This window comes from Salvia hispanica, chromosome 1 (genome assembly GCF_029641045.1).
Source record: "Salvia hispanica isolate PSC_SH4W2 chromosome 1, Shi_PSC_v1, whole genome shotgun sequence".
Taxonomy (NCBI): Eukaryota; Viridiplantae; Streptophyta; class Magnoliopsida; order Lamiales; family Lamiaceae; genus Salvia; species Salvia hispanica.
The window spans coordinates 56979969-56999659 of NC_142692.1; the positions used below are offsets into that span (position 1 = coordinate 56979969).

General features: G+C 44.2%; 1 non-coding gene across 1 annotated transcript; it reads left to right on the forward strand.

Annotated features, from left to right (window-relative positions):
* Positions 1-13524: 13524 nt before the first annotated feature.
* On the forward strand, positions 13525-13631 carry LOC148934186 (small nucleolar RNA R71). Its single transcript, XR_016134821.1, has one exon. It is a non-coding gene; the product is annotated as a small nucleolar RNA R71 (small nucleolar RNA).
* Positions 13632-19691: the final 6060 nt, after the last annotated feature.

Below are 19691 nucleotides of genomic sequence, written 5' to 3' on the forward strand. Positions count from 1 at the left end.
AGTTACATTGGAAGACGTGGAGGTCTTATGGGGCCTCAAAGTTGACGGTGATGCTTTGACAGGTTACATCCCCACTAAGGATGTCAACTATTGGATGCAGCTTTCTTTAGATTATCTTGAATTTACACAGGTACAGTTGAGTTGAAAGAATTGGTTTGGAAGCAGACAACTGATGCACTATTTATTAGCACTAAATATACCTGCAAGTATACATGGTAGATCTAGTATATGTCAGTACCGGGTTGTCGAACACGGGGAAAAAGATCACCGACTGACTACCTTCTACTAAGCTTCTTTTACTATTTGGAGAAATAGTGGATTTTGAAAAACTTTTGAAAACAATTAAAACTGAAAGCAGTAAGCGGATGATTGCAACACAAACTAGAGATCAAATAGATGAGATAAGAGAATTCCAGGGATGTGCGTTCACAATTATGGTTATACAAATTCCTCCTACAATATCCTAGCACAGTTTATACTTCGATAGAACGAGTCACACTAGTTATGCCCATGCGGTACAAGCGTAGATTACTAACACTATGGTTGTCAATCCTAGATTCGTAACTTCTAAAAGCTCCTAAGACCCTTGAAAAGTCCTTACTCTCAATTAACAGTGTCGTTTTAAGGGAAGCTAATTGTAGTGTCTATTAAGTGGATCTAACTCGCCAACCTCATCTCCTCATGTAGCAAGTTATATTAAATCAGCATCAAATGTATCACTCAAGCATGCAATATTACCGAACAACTTAAGGAAGAAACGAAGTATAAACAAAACGGATATTAAATAGAAAACGAAATTTGTATAAACCAAGAAGAGTTACTAACACATCCTGATAAGGCTAATTTCATGCATCGGTTATATGGTGAAAAGCGTTATAATTTGCTGGGTCTAACACGTTTCCTAAGCCAGGTGTGTGAAAAAAATCGCTAGATCGAGGAAATGCTGAAGGGGATGGTCTAGCAAAGGAATGAAGTGAAGTGAGCAGAATTTAAAAGAAAAGAAGGCGTGACGGAGGGAGTCAGTAGCTGAGGGCAATAAAGTCTATCTATACCTCGCTGGGCCCCACTCCAACGCCTATATATAGAAGAGCATGCAGCGCACATCAAATCACTTTTCACTTTTTTTTAGCTCACACACATAACACATACTTGGGAATGGGAGATCTGGGGTAGTTCAGGTTACGAAGGGTTCAATTCTTTAGAAGTTCTCAGTTGCAACACCGTCCGCGTGTGGACGAAGATACAATCTCTTTTAACTTCAGTTGTTTTGCACTTCTGCGGTCGAACTTCACTTTTGGGAGTCGACTTGGCTGTTGATGATACTCGTTATCTTTTCGTTTATGTTGATTTGCATTTAGTTGTGATATTTTGAGTTGATTTACGTAGATCTCGCTGCTGAAAGTTTATTTTATCAAGTATTATGTCGATCTCTGTTTTATTTTGATGTTGTGGTGCTCGATCTGAGGATTCGGTGATAGATCTGTGGTTTATTGACTGATTGGAGGTTGTTGTTCAAATCTGAAGTGATGAAGTGTTTCTGTTTGTTGGAGTTTGTGTCGGATGCTTGGATTCGGAGTGGATTTAGCGTCTGAGGTTGGATCCGAAGTGAGAAAAGGAAGTGGTTAGATGGATTTGAGTTTTCTGCTTGTTTCCTGTTTTACTTCGTCTAGCTTCTGTACATCTGTTTAGTTCTTCGTTGATATGCATCAATTTGATTTAGATTTAATTTGCTATGCTCTGATTTCGTTCATGTTAATTTTCTTATGAGTTTTTACGTAATTTGGTTGAAGAAGATGATGTCGCTGTTAGTTAGTACTCGAGTTAGTTATTCTGCCAGCTTTTCGTCCATACGCTGCTTTTTCAGTCATGGTCCCCACAGTCAGTTTGTTTCCTCGGTCTAGGTAATTAGAGTAGTTTTCTTAGATCTAGCGATTGAGCAGTTAATTTTCTTGCAACGTTCTCTTGTTATTTCGCCTAGGTCTAGTTATTAGCGTAGGAGTTTTAAGATTCCCAATGTCAAGTTTAATTTGTTTTCCTCAACCCAAGAAAATGCGTGGCAGCAGCCAACACCAAAAACAAGTCCAAATCCTTGAGCATGATTATTACGCATCATTCTCTGTGGGATCGGTCCCTACTTCCCTATACTAGGTTTAGTAAAGTGGTTGAGGGTTTTTGAAAGAAGTGCTCTGTGTGTCCGACGACCAGGATTTCCTACGACCAACGAGTTCCTAGACCGCGTGATCTAGTGGATTTGCTGGACCGAGGGAACCTGTTTATTTCCTTCTGTGCGCACACGTAACACACGAAAAGACCTACTTTCAAATGGCGCCGTTGCCGGGGATGGATGGCGTTTATTGTTATTTCGTTTAAGGATTTGGTGTAAATATTTTAATTTCTGTTATTTTCTTTCTCCTTGACAGTTTATGAAAGCAGGCTTCTATTCTGGAAGTTGGGCAAGCTCATCTGGGTCAGGGAGTGGCCAATACAAGTGGCGAGTCAGGGAATCTACATCTACCATCACCACCAGATCAGGATTGAGGACGGAGGATCCATTCCCGTTCGCGTCAGAAAGTGAAAAGGAGTGGAATTCGTTGACAGAGGAGAACCCGGAGTCGTCAACAGAACCAGAGCATTCCGAGACCGAGGAGGAGGAGGACCCGAATATTGCTCGCCTGCTAGATCCCGATCCGGAAATAGGGTCGCTCACCGCACATCTTGACGGTGAACCCGTTCATGCTATAGTCTCGAACCCACGACGGAGGTCGATCGATATCAAGACGAATGTACTTGGAGTTCTACCCACTTTCTCTGGGCGTAGGAACGAATGCCCCTATGAATTTTTGAACGAGTTCAGTAAACTATGCAGCATTCAAAAGCGACCCAACGAGGCAACAGAGGAGGACTACCGTCTTCGAGCAATTCCGTTTGCTCTCAAGGGGGAGGCGAACACTTGGCTGCTAAGGCTCCCACCGGACTTGATCAACACGTGGAAGGATTTTAAACTAGAGTTTCTGGATTACTTTTTTCCATCCAATAAGACGAATGCCTTGAAGAAGGAGATTCAGGAGTGCAAACAAGAATACGATGAGTCTCTGAGTTCTTATTGGTCCCGTTTCAAGGGGCTGCTGGATGCTTGTCCGAACCACAGGATGATAGAAGCGGAGACTTACTATCTGTTCTACGAAGGTGCAAACCCTGAATAAAAGGACTTGATAAACTCCTCGAGCGGGGGAAATTTTACCAAGAATAAGGCAAGTGAAGCTCGGGAAACCTTGGGAAGGCTGATCGAGGCGAAGAAGGCCTATGATAACCCGCGAAGTATATTGAGGAGAGGATCAGCCAATGCAATGATGGAACAAGAAGACAAGAAGGTGGAAGATAGGATCGATAAACTGGAAAAGGCCTTGCTAAATGCAATTGAGAAGTACAATCCGCATGCTCCAGTGGAAGTTGAGAAACCCCCTAGTCAGGAGGAAAGGCAACTTCAACCATACTACAGTCAGCCCTGCGAAGGGGAGTGTCAAGCTCAGGCAAATTCGATGGGGAAGTTGGAATCCCGACGGAAGTTGGAACCAGGGAAGATAGAGGGACGCTCCATGGAGGACTCACCCAAACTTCAGATGGACTGACCATGATCAAGGCCAGCCACCCCCACTTCAGCTCACGAATTATGCACACCCTCCGGAGAGGCAGTCCAACTGGTCCGGGAAAGGTCAAGAGGGGCAATTGCAGCTGGGGTACAGGAATCAAGATCAAACTAATTGGGGAAACAGAAATCAGAACAATCCAGGGAGTTCTTATGTGCCACCTCATCAGAGAAATAACCAAGGAAACTACCAGAATTCCCAACCAAATTATCAAGGGAATCAAGGGGCTGGTAGCCAGTACGATAACCATCAGGGAAATCAAGGGTCTAACAACCAATACAACAATCATCAGGGCAACTATCGTCAGAATCAAGGTCAAGGACCAAATTCTGGTCAATTCAACTCCAGACCACAGAGGAGTTTGGACGACATGGTCCATGATCTAGTTAATTCACAGCAGTTCATGCAGGCTAACCTACACTCCAACAATGACATGGTGCACAAGTTATAAGATGCTCAGTCTGAACATAAAGCCGCCATGGACATGATGGCAAAGCAACTTTCCCAGATCGCAGTTTCCTTGAATGAGATGCGAGGGAATGAAGGGAAACTTCCTGCTACCGTCAAACCGCCAGATCGAGCAAACATTAGTCAAATCACCTTGAGATCTGGGTGAGGTTATGAAGGGCCGACGTTGGAAATTGATGAGGAAGTGCCTATGCAGGCTAGTGAAGGGAAACAGAGTCAGCTGCATCAAGAGGAAGACGCTAGACCCAGGGAATTCCTTGTTCAGGAAGACCTCCAGAAGGGAGATTTAGGGGGATCCCTACCTCGACCAAGGGACCCGTTCTTCCTAGACCCCGAACCTGAAGAAGTGAGTAAGGAAGGAAACAAGGGAGTTGATGAAACCCAGGCTGGGACTTCCACAAATGCAGTAAAGCGAGCAAAACCATTTCCATATCGCGGGGAGGCGAAGAAGAAAAAGGATGATACAGAGGATCTCATGGAGATTTTTAGCAAGTTGGAAATCAACCTGCCATTCTTGCAAGCCTTAAAAATGCCTGCCTTCAGTAAGTTTATCAAGGAGTTTATTGCAGGGAAGACCAAGCCAGATGGGAAGATTGTGATCGAGGAGACTGTGTCTGCTATGATACAAAAGAGAAGGATGCCCTCAAAATGCACCGACCCAGGTATGTTCACATTACCCATCTCTCTAGGGGATATCAAGGTCGAGCATGCTATGTGTGATCTAGGGGCGTCAATAAATGTTTTACCGCTTTCGATCTATAAGAAGTTGACTGGGGTGAGAATGGTTGCTACCAAGGTAGTGATCCAGTTAGCAGATAGAACTTGCATCTGCCCTGAAGGAGTGTTGGAAAATGTTATAGTCAAGGTGCATGATTTTCTATATCCTGCTGATTTTTATGTGATCAAGATGAATGATAATGAGTCTGCTGAGTCCAGTGGGGTACTTTTAGGGAGACCGTTTTTGCGTACCGCTAAGACCATTATCGATGTCTTTGATGGAACAATTTGCTTGGACTATAACGGGGAAAAGTATACCTTTAGCATAGATGAGGGGATGAAAAGGCCTTTAGATGTTGAGAATCTCTATGCTATTGATGTTATTAACCCTTTGGTCCAAGAGTATCTTGAGACGGAATTGATACATGAACAAATCGACAACTCGGAGTTGAGTCATTCGATTGACAGAGAAGTTGTGGGATGGTGTGCAGCAATGAACACAACAGAATTGACAGATGAAGAACTCACGGAGGCCATTATGGAATTCTGCAAAAGCCCTGAGTCAGCTAGATCTAAGGGATCGGCTCATGTGGCTAGTCTGGAAAAATCTCCTGGGTCTGGGAAGGAGACGTTACCAGAAATTACGGACAAAAATCCCTTGCCCCAGGAGACGAATGGAACAAAAAAAGAGCTGAAGACACTTCCACCAGGCCTTAAGTACGCTTACTTGGAGGAGGATGAGACATTTCCGGTAATAGTCAACAGCAACCTGACCAAGGAGCAAGAGAAGGAGTTATTAGAAGTCATCAAAAGAAACAAGAAAGCAATAGGATGGACTCTCTCAGATTTGGTGGGAATAAGTCCGGACCTTCGTATGCACCACATTCGTTTAGAAGAAGGTGCGAAGGCTCATCGAGATGCACAACGGAAACTGAACCCGAACATGCGAGAGGAGGTCCTAAAGGAGGTGTTAAAATTGCTTGCTCTAGGGATTATCTACTCCATTCCTGACAGTGAGCGGGTCAGTCCTGTCCATATGGTACCAAAAAAATCAGGAATACAAGTTGTTAAGAATGAAATGAATGAGTTGGTACCCACCAGATTAGTGACAGGATGGAGGATGTGCATCGACTACAGGTGGTTGAACGAAGCCACAAAGAAGGATCATTTTCCTTTACCTTTCATTGATCAGATGCCGGAAAGACTGGCTAGCAAACAGTACTTTTGTTTCCTTGATGGATACAGCGGCTATTTCCAAATCTACGTTAATCCAGAGGACCAAGGGAAAACCACATTCACGTGGCCCTTTGGTACCTATGCATATCGAAGAATGCCGTTTGGATTGTGTAATGCACCGGGAACTTTCCAACGGTGTATGATGAGCATTTTCTCGGATCTGTTGGAAGTATGCATTGAGATATTCATGGACGATTTCACCGTATATGGGAACTCATTTGATACTTGTTTAGCCAGCCTTGATCTAGTGTTACAGAGATGCCAAGAGAAGCATTTAGTGTTGAATTTCGAGAAATGCCATTTCATGGTAACTGAAGGCATTGTCCTGGGTCACGTGGTTTCTGAGAGAGGTATTCAAGTAGACAAAGCAAAGGTGGATGTGATATCAAAATTACCATACCCTACGAACCAAAAAGAGGTGAGAGGCTTTCTAGGCCATGCAGGGTTCTATAGGAGGTTTATCAAGGATTTTGCAAAAATCGCGCAACCACTCACTCGGTTGTTACATAATGATGTGGAATTCTTGACGAAGGATGCGAAAGGGCGTTCCAGTTGCTTAAGGACAGGTTAGTGATGCACTTTTTATTTGCACTATAAATACCTGCAAGTATACAGAGTAGGTATAGTATAGCAAAAGGTTAGTACCGGATATCGAACACGGGGAAGACGTACACAAAGTGTCTATCTCCTACTAGAACTCAATTACTATCTGGAGAAACAAGAATTTTTTTTTGAAAATTTTTGAAAACAGAAAATATTAAAAGCAGTAAACAACTAAATGCAAGCAAATCACGGAGAGAAAAGTATAGAGATAAGGGAATTCCAGGGATGTGCTTTCACTTTTATGGTTATACAAATTCCAAACTACAATACCCTAGCACAGTTAATACTTTGAAAGGACGAGTCACCTAGCTTATGCTCATGCGATACAAACGTTGATTACTAACATTAGGGTTGTCAATCCTAATACGTAACTCCAAAAAGCTCCTAAGACCCTTGAAAAGTCCTCACTCTCAATTAACAGTGCCGTTTTAAAGGAAGCTAACTGTAGTGTCTACTAAGTGGATCTAACTCGCTAGAACTCTGTCACAGTTATGAAGCAAGTTATATTAAATCATACATAATTGTGTCACTCAATTACGAAGCATCATGATTAACTTAGGGAAGAAACAAAGTAAAAACAAAACGGATATTAAATAGAAAACAGAATTGTATAACCATAGTTGCTACTAACACATCCCTAGAATCCTATGAGTTTAGTTACACATAATTGAATAAACTAAAAACATAGATTGAAGGGAAAACAATTTGAACATAAAACTAAAGCAAATAAAACCCGTAGGTAGAATCCTTGTCGTTCTTGATGTTCTTGAAATCCTTCTCCAACTCCTTGCACAATTGAAGTACTCTAGCTTTTGATCTCTATGAATATTGCAAGTAGTAACTCTCTTTCTCTATGAATGTGTTCTCCTCCTTTTGATGAAGCTTGAGGTCCTATTTATAGGGGAAAATTATTCCTCATCATAGAAGGAAAAGATCTTCAAAATTTGGTAAGTCTTGGAGCAAATCTAGGGCTGGTCGGATTCGCCGCCTTTCTCCGGCGGGCCGCCGCACCTTGGCCGGCGGTCGCCGCGTTGGAGTCCAGAGACTCTGACCCTTCGGTGGCGGACCGCCACATGTCCTCCGGCGGTCGCCGGGCGAGACTCCTCTCCTAGCGTAAATTTCCGAGGCGGACCGCCACATGGCTCTGACCGCCGGGCGCCGGCGGTCGCCGTACAACTTCGCGGCGGTCGCTGGTCGCCGTCTGACTCCAGATTTCCAGACTATGCGTTTTTACTCCCCTTTTCGGCTCAAATATGCACATTTCTCACAAAACACGTCAAAATACCAAAATGTATAAAATATGCAAATAATGGACATGTAGAGTGATTTTGATAGTAAAAACGGACCAAATAATGGCCTTAAAACAGTGCAAAATCCGAGCGTATCAACTCCCCCAAACTTACATTTTTGTTTGTCCTCGAACAAAACACTAAAGACACAAGAATAGACGCACGGAACGCACAAGGACTAGACGTCGTAATTGCCTCAAAAGATGAAAGAATAGATTAAGCATGAATTAACACAATCAAATCAAGCAAGGCTTAATAGTGCACTTTCATTACTAACTCGTGGAACACCTTGAATTCAAGCACTCACATGTGGCAAACTTCCAAAGATGGGAAGTGTTCTTTCTCTCACTCTCAAAGTGTATAAAGGTAAAGTGTATATCACTCAAATCATGCATCATGCAAAGTTTACCATAGGCTTGCTCAAAGTCTAATCCCTCCTCTACTCAATGTGATTAAGCATCAAAAGTCCGAAAGGTCTTTCTTTTCGGTTGTAACGTAGGTTCTTTGGTAGATGATGAATATTTGGCTAAAAAGTGACTCAAATACAAAAATATCCCAAGTAGAGTTAAGATGACTCCACTTTTCTAAAACTTAAGGCACTTCTAACACTTTATTTTTCTCCTTCAACTTACTTTCAATCCTTCGAATTTTTTTTTTCTTTCTCTTTTTTTTATAAGCATCCTTTCTAGAATCAAGCACATATTTTGAATTTTTTTACTATTTCACAACTTTTTACTTTTCAACATTTAAGCACACTACTTTTCTCTAACTTTTCTCCTTATCTCTCCAATTCCTTTACAAAAGAAGATAACAAAAACTATACCAACCCAAGGAATTGTCCCCATTTATTTTGGCTTCCAAAGAAAAGGCTTAAAGGCTCAAAATTGGCTCCAAAGGAAAAATTTGAGAGGGTCGAAAATTTTGGATATAAAAGTAGCTAAGAAAAGACGGCCTAACATCCTCCTAAATCAACTTAAACACTATGTAAACTTAGGCAGACTAGGAGCAAGTTCTAGAAACATATACATGCATACAGATAAATCACACAAGAAAAAATTTAAGGCTCAAATCTCACAAGGTATAAGCACGATTCAAGGCGAACAAGCAATTCACTAATTATGCACCTTTTCACCAAACCATCATATCAAAACGTTAAGCCACACTTAAACATAAATGGAATATAATATCATTGGCAACTCGGTCTAATGTGTCCCTAAGCATGCGTGTTTCTAAGTTCATCATGTTATGTTCATGACATGGATTCAAGAAAACATTTTTAGAAAACAAAAAACTCCTACGGGATTTTGAAAAATTAAAGCAAAAACAAACAAAAAGAAAACCCTAAACTCACGGTCCACCACTTCATCCTCCCAAACTTATTTACAACAAAGTGTAAAATAAGTTTGTAGAGTCGGTAGGGACGTGAGTATACTACTGGAAAAAAAAAACGTACCCTGAAAAATTTCGCGTAGAGGTTGAGCGGGGCGAAAATTCGAAGAATTTCGAAAAATCGCGCTGGAAAATTGTGCCCAGGTGGCGGTCCGCCGCAGCTGTTCGGCGGTCGCCGTACGTCAAAGATGCTTTCCAGCGTTCAGGTGGCGGACCGCCGCAGCGCTTGCGGCGGTCGCTACGGAGAGGTCAGATCCTGCGAAAATTTTTGCAAAGCACAAAATTAAACCAAAATAAAAAATACTTAAAATTAAAGCAAAAATTGTTAAAACAAGGAAATAAATTGTCTCAAAAATATCCAAAAATATGGTACAAACGCTCATTTAAAGTCATCGAGCTTGACTTCTTCAATCTTGAGGAGGTGGAGGGAAACGGGCGCTAAGGTCCTCGAAAGCTCCAACGAGGTACGTGATATCACTCCTCATTGTCTCTCGTTCCTCTCTAGCTTCGGCGGCCATCCTTCGGAGCTCTTCATATTGTTGACGCCGATGAACGTCTTCCAAACATTGTTGCTCCCAAAATTCTTGCTCCGCCATGCGCCAATCGCCTTGAGCCGTCCACCCTTGGCGGTTTTAGGCATTCTCCGCTTGTTGCTCCGCCCATCGATTGTCCCAAGTGTTGGACATGTTTTGCATATAGGAGAAAATTTCTCCTAATTGGGCGGAGGTGTTTGCTTGAAACTCCTCTCCCGGATTTGGCCTCCCGCGGCGGCGGTTCGTTCTTGTCCGGCTGCGATGTCCTTCCACTTCCTCTTCTTCTTCTTCCTCTTCTCGTCGTGGTTGGGGTGGCGGTGGTGGCGGTGCTTCACTCCCTTGAGCTTGTGAATGCTCCGCGCCCTCTTCATAGTTATCAACGGCATCAAACGCGGAATCCTCATTAGGCTCAAATTGAGGAATGCGAGAGGGAATGTTCCTCTTTCTAAATTCTCCATTGACGGGGTTAGCCTCGATAGCTCTCCGGTGGGCGGGTGTGTCGAGCTTCCAATTGGCTTGGTTCGCCCAAACATCGGCTTTGGTCAATTGCGGGAGTGGAACGGGAAAGTGATCCCCCGCTACTTGCATAAAATACCCTTGACCCCAATAATCGGTCTTCAAAAGCCCCACCGAAAATAGCACCTCATAGGTGATAAACCTTTCTCCACCATCCTCCGTCATACCGGCAAAAGAGACCTCCAAATGTTCGCCAATTGCCGTAATCAATCCCCCACAACAAATGACGCCCCCGTATTTCTTCGTGATCCTATCCACATAGTGAGTAAAAAGGGTCCCATAATCGATTCCCTTCTTGTTGAGTAGGCACCACATCACGTTGAGCTCCGTTTGGGAGACACTTCCCCCATCGATACGAGCAAACATAAGCTGAGTCATAGCACGATGGAGGTACGTCAAGACGGGGTTGCGAATCGATGAAGACTTGGCATAGCCCGCTGCATGCTCTTGCTCATTCGTCATCGCCCCCCAAACCTCGGAAAATTCATATTCATTGTCCTCTTCGGGGTTGGGGTCGAAGGAATGGAAGATCCCACTAAGCTCTTCCATGGTGAGCGAGTGCCAACGGTTCCCAAGGCGGAAATCGATGCTAAGTGGAATATTTTGGCGGCGATCCTTAGTGACCTTTAGCGAGCTGAGGAACTCGAGAATATACTTTCGAAACGATGGCCACTTCCTTTGGAACATGTAGACGAGGCCATTCCCATCACCCACGTCGCACAACTTCCAAAAATCCTCCATGATCCCCAAAGTTTGGAGAGGGTAATCGTGGGGATATCTAGAAGGTGCCGTTTCTCGGGCCGACACTTTCTTCCACATAGCCTTTTGCTCTTCCGTGGCAAGGCTAATGCCATAGTTCTTCGCATTCTCCGGTTTCCCTTTTGATCCCATTATCCTTTTATGGAGCAATCCCGTCTCTGGACTGCGTGTGGCGACCGCCGCGTCTCTCATGGCGGGCCGCCACACGGGCCTTCATAAACAGCAATCCTGGCGAGCCGCCGCGGCCCGTGCAGCGGTTACTCTGGCCCACCCTAAGCCTGCCCTAGGCCCGATCCTTCCTGCACATGTTAACACACGTGTGGCGACCGCCGTGCTTTAAGTGCGGCGACCGCCACCCGTATATTATTATTATTATTATTATTATTTTTAAACAGAACATAAATAAATAAATAAAAATAAGTAAAAGAAAATTGGGTTGCCTCCCAATAAGCGCTTTTGTTTAAAGTCGTTAGCTCGACTTGAAGTGGCCCACTAGTTGGGCGGATCAAAAACTCGAGTGTTGAAAATTGGCATAGGGAGCAACTTGGTCCCTAGCTTCTTCCACCACATGTACTTCCCCTCTTTGGTTTTGATGACGTATATCTCGGGGTCCTCTTTGGGTGTTTTCTTTCTCTTCTGTTTCTTCTTCTGTGGAGCAGATGTAGAAGAATTAGCATCACCCTTTTTAGAAGAATGTCTTACCTCTTTGACAATGTAGATAGTGGAGGTAGAAGGATCCTCCGCTTCAAAGGGATCTTTGGACTTGGTCAAGTCGGTAGCCATGACTGCTCTGCACTGTTGTTCCATTTTTGCCCGCTTTGCCTCCTCAAATTTTATCATCTCGCTCTCAATCTTATAGGTGGATTGACTATGATTATCACTGATTGTGATCTCGCCACGGCCTACAACAATCAAAGCTTTGCAAGTGGCAAGAAAATCTCTCCCTAAGATTAGAGGGACGTTCTTGTCTACTTTCATGTCAAGCACAATAAATTCGGCGGGAAAAATAAAATCATCAACTTTAACTAGGACATCCTCAATCATACCTACAGTCTTGATGGACGAGTTATCGGCCAACCTGAGTGTTACGTCTGAAGATTTGAGTGGCCCGATGTTGAGCTTTTCGTAGTACTTCAGTGGCATGAGATTGATGGACGATCCTAAGTCGCACAGTGCTTTGTCAACTTTCCCTTCTCCAATCCGAAATCTTATAATGAACTGGCCCGGATCCCTTTGCTTTACTGCCCTCTCTTTTTGGATGATTTCGCTACAATGATGCGGTAGCTTAAGGTCGGCTTTGGTCGGCTTCCTCTTTCTCATCACCGCTTCCCTCAAAAGTTTTGCATATTTTGGAATTTCCTGCAATGATTCGACCAAGGGAATATTAGTATGAACTTTGCAAAACATATTCAAAAAATGTTTGAATTGCTCCTCGAGTTTAAACTTCCTCCTTGGTTGGAAAGGGAGCACAATTCCATTGTTCCGAACAAGCCCCTTCTGCGTGGTTGACTCTGCCGTCTCAGTGGCGGGCCGCTGCGGGGTGTGCGGCGGTCCGCCGGCGACTGGGCAGTCCCCAGATTTCTGCTTCACCACCCACTTCTTGTTAATATCATCCACTCTTGCTGCTGCCTTTGCTCTATCCTCATCTAACTTCTTCTGAATTTGCTCCATTTGAGTGGTAATGTTGGTTATAGCTGCCGAGATCGTGTTCATTCCTTGCTCGAGGTTGTTTATCCTTGCTTCGACCACTCCGATCTTGGTGTCATTAATCTTCCTATCTTGCGTAATTACTTCCAAAATCTTCCTGATTCCTTGATCATACTTGTCTTCCTTCTTCATCGGCTCAACCACTCCTCCTTTGCTAACATTAAATCCTGCAGGGGGTTGCAAGTAATTATTGTTAGAATAAGAAAGATTTGGGTGCGGACGGTTCCCATTATAATTATTGAAATTACCGCCCCCCTGATTAGGGCGATAATTGTTATTGTAATTTCTGGGACCGCCTCCTTGCACGTAGTTGATTTCTTCCACAGTTGACACGGCAGTTTCGGGTGCCGTGACCGCCACTATGGAAGTTGCCGGAATTGGATCTTCCTTCCTCGAGACGTCCATTTGATCAATCCTGACTCTAAGTTCTGCTAGCTCCTTAGCAAAAGAACTTTCTTCGGCCTCTTCTATGGCTGCTACTCTTCTCGTGGCATGCCTTTCCTTCGACCACCCCGACTGTTGGTGGCGAACTCCTCGATCACCGCCATGGCATCCTCTCCTGTCTTTCTTAGAAATCCTCCATTTGCCCCTGAATCAAGCATAGCACATATTTTTTCATAAAATCCATTATAGAGGATTCCTACCTGATGGTCTATGGAAAAACTATGGTTTGGGCACTTTCGAAGAAGAGCTTTGAAACGAGCAAATGCCTCATCGAGGGGCTCGTCATGGCCTTGTATAAACTGAAAGATCTCACTCTTGAGCTTCAAAATAGTGCCTGGCGGGTAGTATTTGTCGAGGAAGGTAGCTACGATGTCCTTCCATGTGGAGACCTTTTCTGGTGGCATACACTCAAACCACTCCTTAGCAGAATCAATCAATGAGAATGGAAAAAGTCTTACCTGTATGGCATCGTCGTCGACACCATTTAATTTCAAAGTGTTTGCAATTTCCACAAATTTGGAGAGATAGCGGTTAGCATCTTCAGTCGCCCTACCTGCAAAAGGAGTTTGCTCGACCGTCAGGAAAAGTGATCATATTCCCATGATTGAACATGTTCATCACAGGTAATGTTTCTCTGTTCTTCTTTTCCATGGCTTCTCGGGCTGCTCTTTCCGCATCTCTCTCATCCATCAGCAACTTCACCATCTCCTGCAGCTTCTCAATATCTGTTCGGTCACCCATTGTTCCTGATCCTTTTTCACTTCTTATTATTCTACGAGTTCTTTCAAGTTCTAAATCAAGCGGCTCTAAGATGTACTTCCCAGAACGCGTTCGCATACAAAACCTGCAAGACTCGAAAAAAAAACAAATTAAACTAAAAATAAATATTAAAACAGAAAGCAATAAAAATCCAAAGTAGTAAAATTATCCATTTGAAGATATCACTCCAAAGTGAATTGTCTTCCCCGGCAACGGCGCCAAAAACTTGATGCACTTTTTATTTGCACTATAAATACCTGCAAGTATACAGAGTAGGTATAGTATAGCAAAAGGTTAGTACCGGATATCGAACACGGGGAAGACGTACACAAAGTGTCTATCTCCTACTAGAACTCAATTACTATCTGGAGAAACAAGAATTTTTTTTTGAAAATTTTTGAAAACAAAAAATATTAAAAGCAGTAAACAACTAAATGCAAGCAAATCACGGAGAGAAAAGTATAGAGATAAGGGAATTCCAGGGATGTGCTTTCACTTTTATGGTTATACAAATTCCAAACTACAATACCCTAGCACAGTTAATACTTTGAAAGGACGAGTCACCTAGCTTATGCTCATGCGATACAAACGTTGATTACTAACATTAGGGTTGTCAATCCTAATACGTAACTCCAAAAAGCTCCTAAGACCCTTGAAAAGTCCTCACTCTCAATTAACAGTGCCGTTTTAAAGGAAGCTAACTGTAGTGTCTACTAAGTGGATCTAACTCGCTAGAACTCTGTCACAGTTATGAAGCAAGTTATATTAAATCATACATAATTGTGTCACTCAATTACGAAGCATCATGATTAACTTAGGGAAGAAACAAAGTAAAAACAAAACGGATATTAAATAGAAAACGGAATTGTATAACCAAAGTTGCTACTAACACATCCCTAAAATCCTATGAGTTTAGTTACACATAATTGTATAAACTAAAAACATAGATTGAAGGGAAAACAATTTGAACATAAAACTAAAGCAAATAAAACCCGTAGGTAGAATCCTTGTCGTTCTTGATGTTCTTGAAATCCTTCTCCAACTCCTTGCACAATTGAAGTACTCTAGCTTTTGATCTCTATGAATATTGCAAGTAGTAACTCTCTTTCTCTATGAATGTGTTCTCCTCCTTTTGATGAAGCTTGAGGTCCTATTTATAGGGAAAAATTATTCCTCATCATAGAAGGAAAAGATCTTCAAAATTTGGTAAGTCTTGGAGCAAATCTAGGGCTGGTCGGATTCACCGCCTTTCTCCGGCGGGCCGCCGCACCTTGGCCGGCGGTCCCGCGTTGGAGTCCAGAGACTCTGACCCTTCGGTGGCGGACCGCCACATGTCCTCCGGCGGTCGCCGGGCGAGACTCCTTTCCTAGCGTAAATTTCCGAGGCGGACCGCTACATGGCTCTGACCGCCGGGCGCTGGCGGTCGTCGTACAACTTCGCGGTGGTCGCTGGTCGCCGTCTGACTCCAGATTTCCAGACTATGCGTTTTTACTCCCCTTTTCGGCTCAAATATGCACATTTCTCACAAAACACGTCAAAATACCAAAATGTATAAAAAATGCAAATAATGGACATGTAGAGTGATTTTGATAGTAAAAACGGACCAAATAATGGCCTTAAAACAGTGCAAAATCCGAGCGTATCAGTTAGTATCAGCACCAGTTATCAGGGCACCAAACTGGAGCCATCCTTTCGAGATAATGTGTGATGCGAGCGATTTTGCTGTGGGAGCTGTCCTATGACAGAAAATTGATGGAAAAAGCTATGTGATCTTCTATGCTTCCAAGACGCTGAATCAGGCTCAGAAAAATTATGACACCACGGAGAAGGAAATGTTGGCTGTCGTATACTCGTTTGAAAAATTCCGACCCTATCTCCTTGGGTCAAGGGTTATAGTCTTCACGGACCACGCGGCGATTAAGTACTTGCTGGCTAAGAAAGAGTCTAAGCCGAGATTAATCTGTTGGGTGTTACTCTTGCAGGAGTTTAATTGGGAAGTAAGAGACAAGAAAGGAACAGAAAATAGAGTAGCTGATCACTTGAGCAGAATACATCAGGGGGAAACAGAAGAGGCCATACCCGATGCCTTCCCCGAGGAGCATTTGTACTTTCTGGAGAAATTTCCTAGACCACCTAACTGGGAAGCAGTTTTGGCTCTGACCGGTCTAGGGGAATCGGATAAGGGGAAGCGCAAACTAAATGCAGAACCATGGTTTGCTGATTTGGCCAACTACTTGGTCACGGGAGAGATGCCAAGTTCAGACGAAGTTTCCCGGGCCCAGAGGATGAATATTAGAAGTGAAGCTAAATATTACTTTTGGGACGATCCTTACCTGTGAAAAATGTGCTCAGATCAAGTGATTAGACGCTGCATTCCCGAATGGGAACAAAGAGATGTGTTAATTCATTGCCACACCTTAGCATGTGGAGGCCACTTTGGACCAAGGAAGACAGCGAGGAAGGTCTTGGACAGCGGTTTCTATTGGCCGACGCTAAATAGGGATGCCTTTGAATTCTGCCAATGTTGCGAGAGGTGCCAGCAGACGGGGGGAATTTCAAGGAGAGACGAGATGCCTCAGGTCCCGGTGATCGTGTGCTAAATTTTTGATGTGTGGAGAATGGACTTTATGGGACCGTTCCCATCGTCTTGTGGGAACACGTATATATTGGTTGCAGTGGACTATGTGTCTAAGTGGATCGAAGCTAAGGCCACTACAACATGCGAATCGAAGGAGGTGGGAAAATTTTTGAAGACCAATATTTTCAACAGATATGGAGTTCCTCAGGCCATCGTCTCGGATCAAGGAATTCATTTCTGTAATCGCACCATAGAGGCTTTGATGAAGAAATATGGTGTCCACCATAGAGTGTCGACTCCATACCATCCTCAGTCTAATGGCCAGGCAGAAAATTTCTAATCGCGAGATCAAGGCGATATTGGAGAAAACAGTTAATCCGTCAAGGAAGGACTGGAGCAAGAGGCTCGAAGACGCATTGTGGGCTTACAGAACTGCTTTTAAAACGTCTATTGGAATGCCGCCTTACAGACTTGTGTTTGGCAAGATGTGTCACTTACCTGTTGGTATTGAGCACAAGGCGTACTGGGCAGTGAAAGAACTGAATATGAAGCCGATAGCTTGCGAAGAAGAGAGGAAGTTACAATTGCAAGAATTGGAGGAACTTCGGCTAGAGTCATTTGAGTCTGCCATGTGGTACAAAGAAAGAACGAAGTTATGGCATGATAAGAATCTCCGGGTCAAGGAACTTCATGTGGGACAGAAAGTGCTCCTTTTCCAGTCCCGGCTCAAGCTAATGCTAGGAAAATTGAAGTCTAAATGGATCGGCCCATATACCATCATCGGCATCCGAGCAAACGGAGCAGTGGAGATCCAAGGAAGTGCTCCGAACTCTGTTCCTTTCCTTGTCAAAGGTCATAGAGTGAAAGTCTATAGGGATAATTCCGAGTTGTGTCTTGTGGACGAAGTTCCACTACATGCACTCCCTACTATCGCCTAAACGTACGGGGGGGGGGGGGGGGAGGGGGGATATTCCCGATGAATTCCTGAGTCAAGGAGTAAGTTAACAATTTTGAAAATACAAACTGAACCAGGGAATCTCGGGTATAGTTTAATTACTTTTCAAACTTTGAAAATCCAAAAATATTTTCGAAGCACCAGACTCTGAAGGGAACCAATATTTTTACACTCTAACCTTGACCTAGGAGTCTGGAACCGTCATTTCTTTTTTTATGTAGGACATGGTCAAGGGAATCAGCTAGAGAAGAACCTGGAGGAAGGAGTCAAGGAGGGAAAAAGATATTTTGAAATTCAAAATCTGGCCGATATTTATGGAAGTTGTACGGTTGCTTACATCATGCCTGCAACCGCACCATCTTTTCATCAGAAAAGCAACCATCGTCTTTCTCTCTCCAATAATCCCAAATCGACGAAATCTGATTTACTCTCCCTTCTCTCTACCTTTGCTCTCTCTCTCTAGAAACTAAACCCTAACCAAATTCGACCAGTTTTTTTTCTCTCATTTTCAGATCTGCACCGATGGATTCAACCCAACGCACCGGAAGTTCACAAAGCACGGCGTACGACCCAGCCCTGTTGGCAGAATTGACGCAGAAATTGGGGAGCGTCGAGAAAGCAAAAGAAGTGTATGCCCTGTTCGCCGCTAGCCTGATGCCGTCTGCGCCGGTCGTACCACCACTGACGATTCCGGCAGACTCGGCTGCACAACAGGCGAATCTTCATGAAGAAGGACCGCAAGATTCTACATCTCAACATGCAGAAACCGCTTCACAGAAGGTCGAGGAAGAGGAGGCAGTACACGAACGACCGGAGGGTAACAGACCGATTAACGACGAAACCATGGTGGAGACAGAAAGGCAAGAACTTGAGAACCCTAATCTTGAAGGTAGGGAAGTTTGTGAGGGGGAAACCCCTGTTTTCGATGAAGTGGTGGAGGGGGTAACCCCTATTGTGGATGGTGTGATTGAGGGGGAAACCCCTGTTTTAGAGAATGTGGATGAGGGGGAAACCCCCTTGGAAACTGGGGACGAGACCCCAACTGATTTCAGGGGCGCAACCCCTGAACCCATAGAAGAGGGGGCAACCCCAGGAGATGTCAGGGGGGAGAACCCCATTTATATTGAGGGGGCAACCCCGATGTTGGTTGGCGAGGGGGAATCCCCGGAAAAGCTATTGGAAGAAGCAGATCTACTCACGACTGGAGCACCGGAGCCCGAATGAGGGCTGAAATTGATTGTGGCCCTGGTAGGCGACCAGGATGAAGATGAACCGAAGATTGATGAGAGGCGCACCAGGAGGAGCCTCCTCGATGAAGTCGATGACTTAGTTCCTGACGCAGCAGAGGCAGAGGAGCGCCGCTTGGCCAAGGAAAGGGTGAGGAAAGGAAAGGCGGTGGCGACCTCATCTACCCGGTCTAGGAAAGCTCCCTCCGTCCAGGAGGTCGAGGAGACCCTTTCCCCTGTAACCGAGGAACCCTCTGTCGAGGAACAAGATGAGCCCATCCCTGAACCCATCTATGACTCTGAAGAAGAGCCAATTCCAGGACGTCTGGAAGTCTGGCTGACTAAAGTGTTGTTAGAAGAGATGAGACAGTTAGACGACCAAAAGAGGATCACAGTGTACAAAGAAAGATGTAGCGCCGGGAAGATGGCCAAGTCAGGGAAGCAGTACAGCTCGAGGGAGCTTAAAATGATTGCATGTGATAAGGAATTCCGTGCTTGTATCCAATCAATAGGATTTGAGTGGTTATTACAGCACAGCCAGGAGAGGGTGCCAGTGGATCTAGCAAGGGAGTTTTTCTCCACCTTTCGTTTGAAGAACACCACTGATCTCGATGCGGATTCTATAACGTTCAGGCTTTTTAATGAAGAGTATGAGATGAGCATTCGGGAATGGTCTATGCGGATGGGGTTGTTTACCCAAGCCGAGGATGAAGAGGGGGCGTGGAATGATAGGATGGTTGGAGTGCCGGAGAACACACCCGGTTTCAAGGTGCAAACGGCATGGGAACTGATCACGCACCCCAAGGCAGGGACGTTTAAGTCCAGCTACTCCAAGGCCTCCTACATTGAAGACCGAATTCTCCGT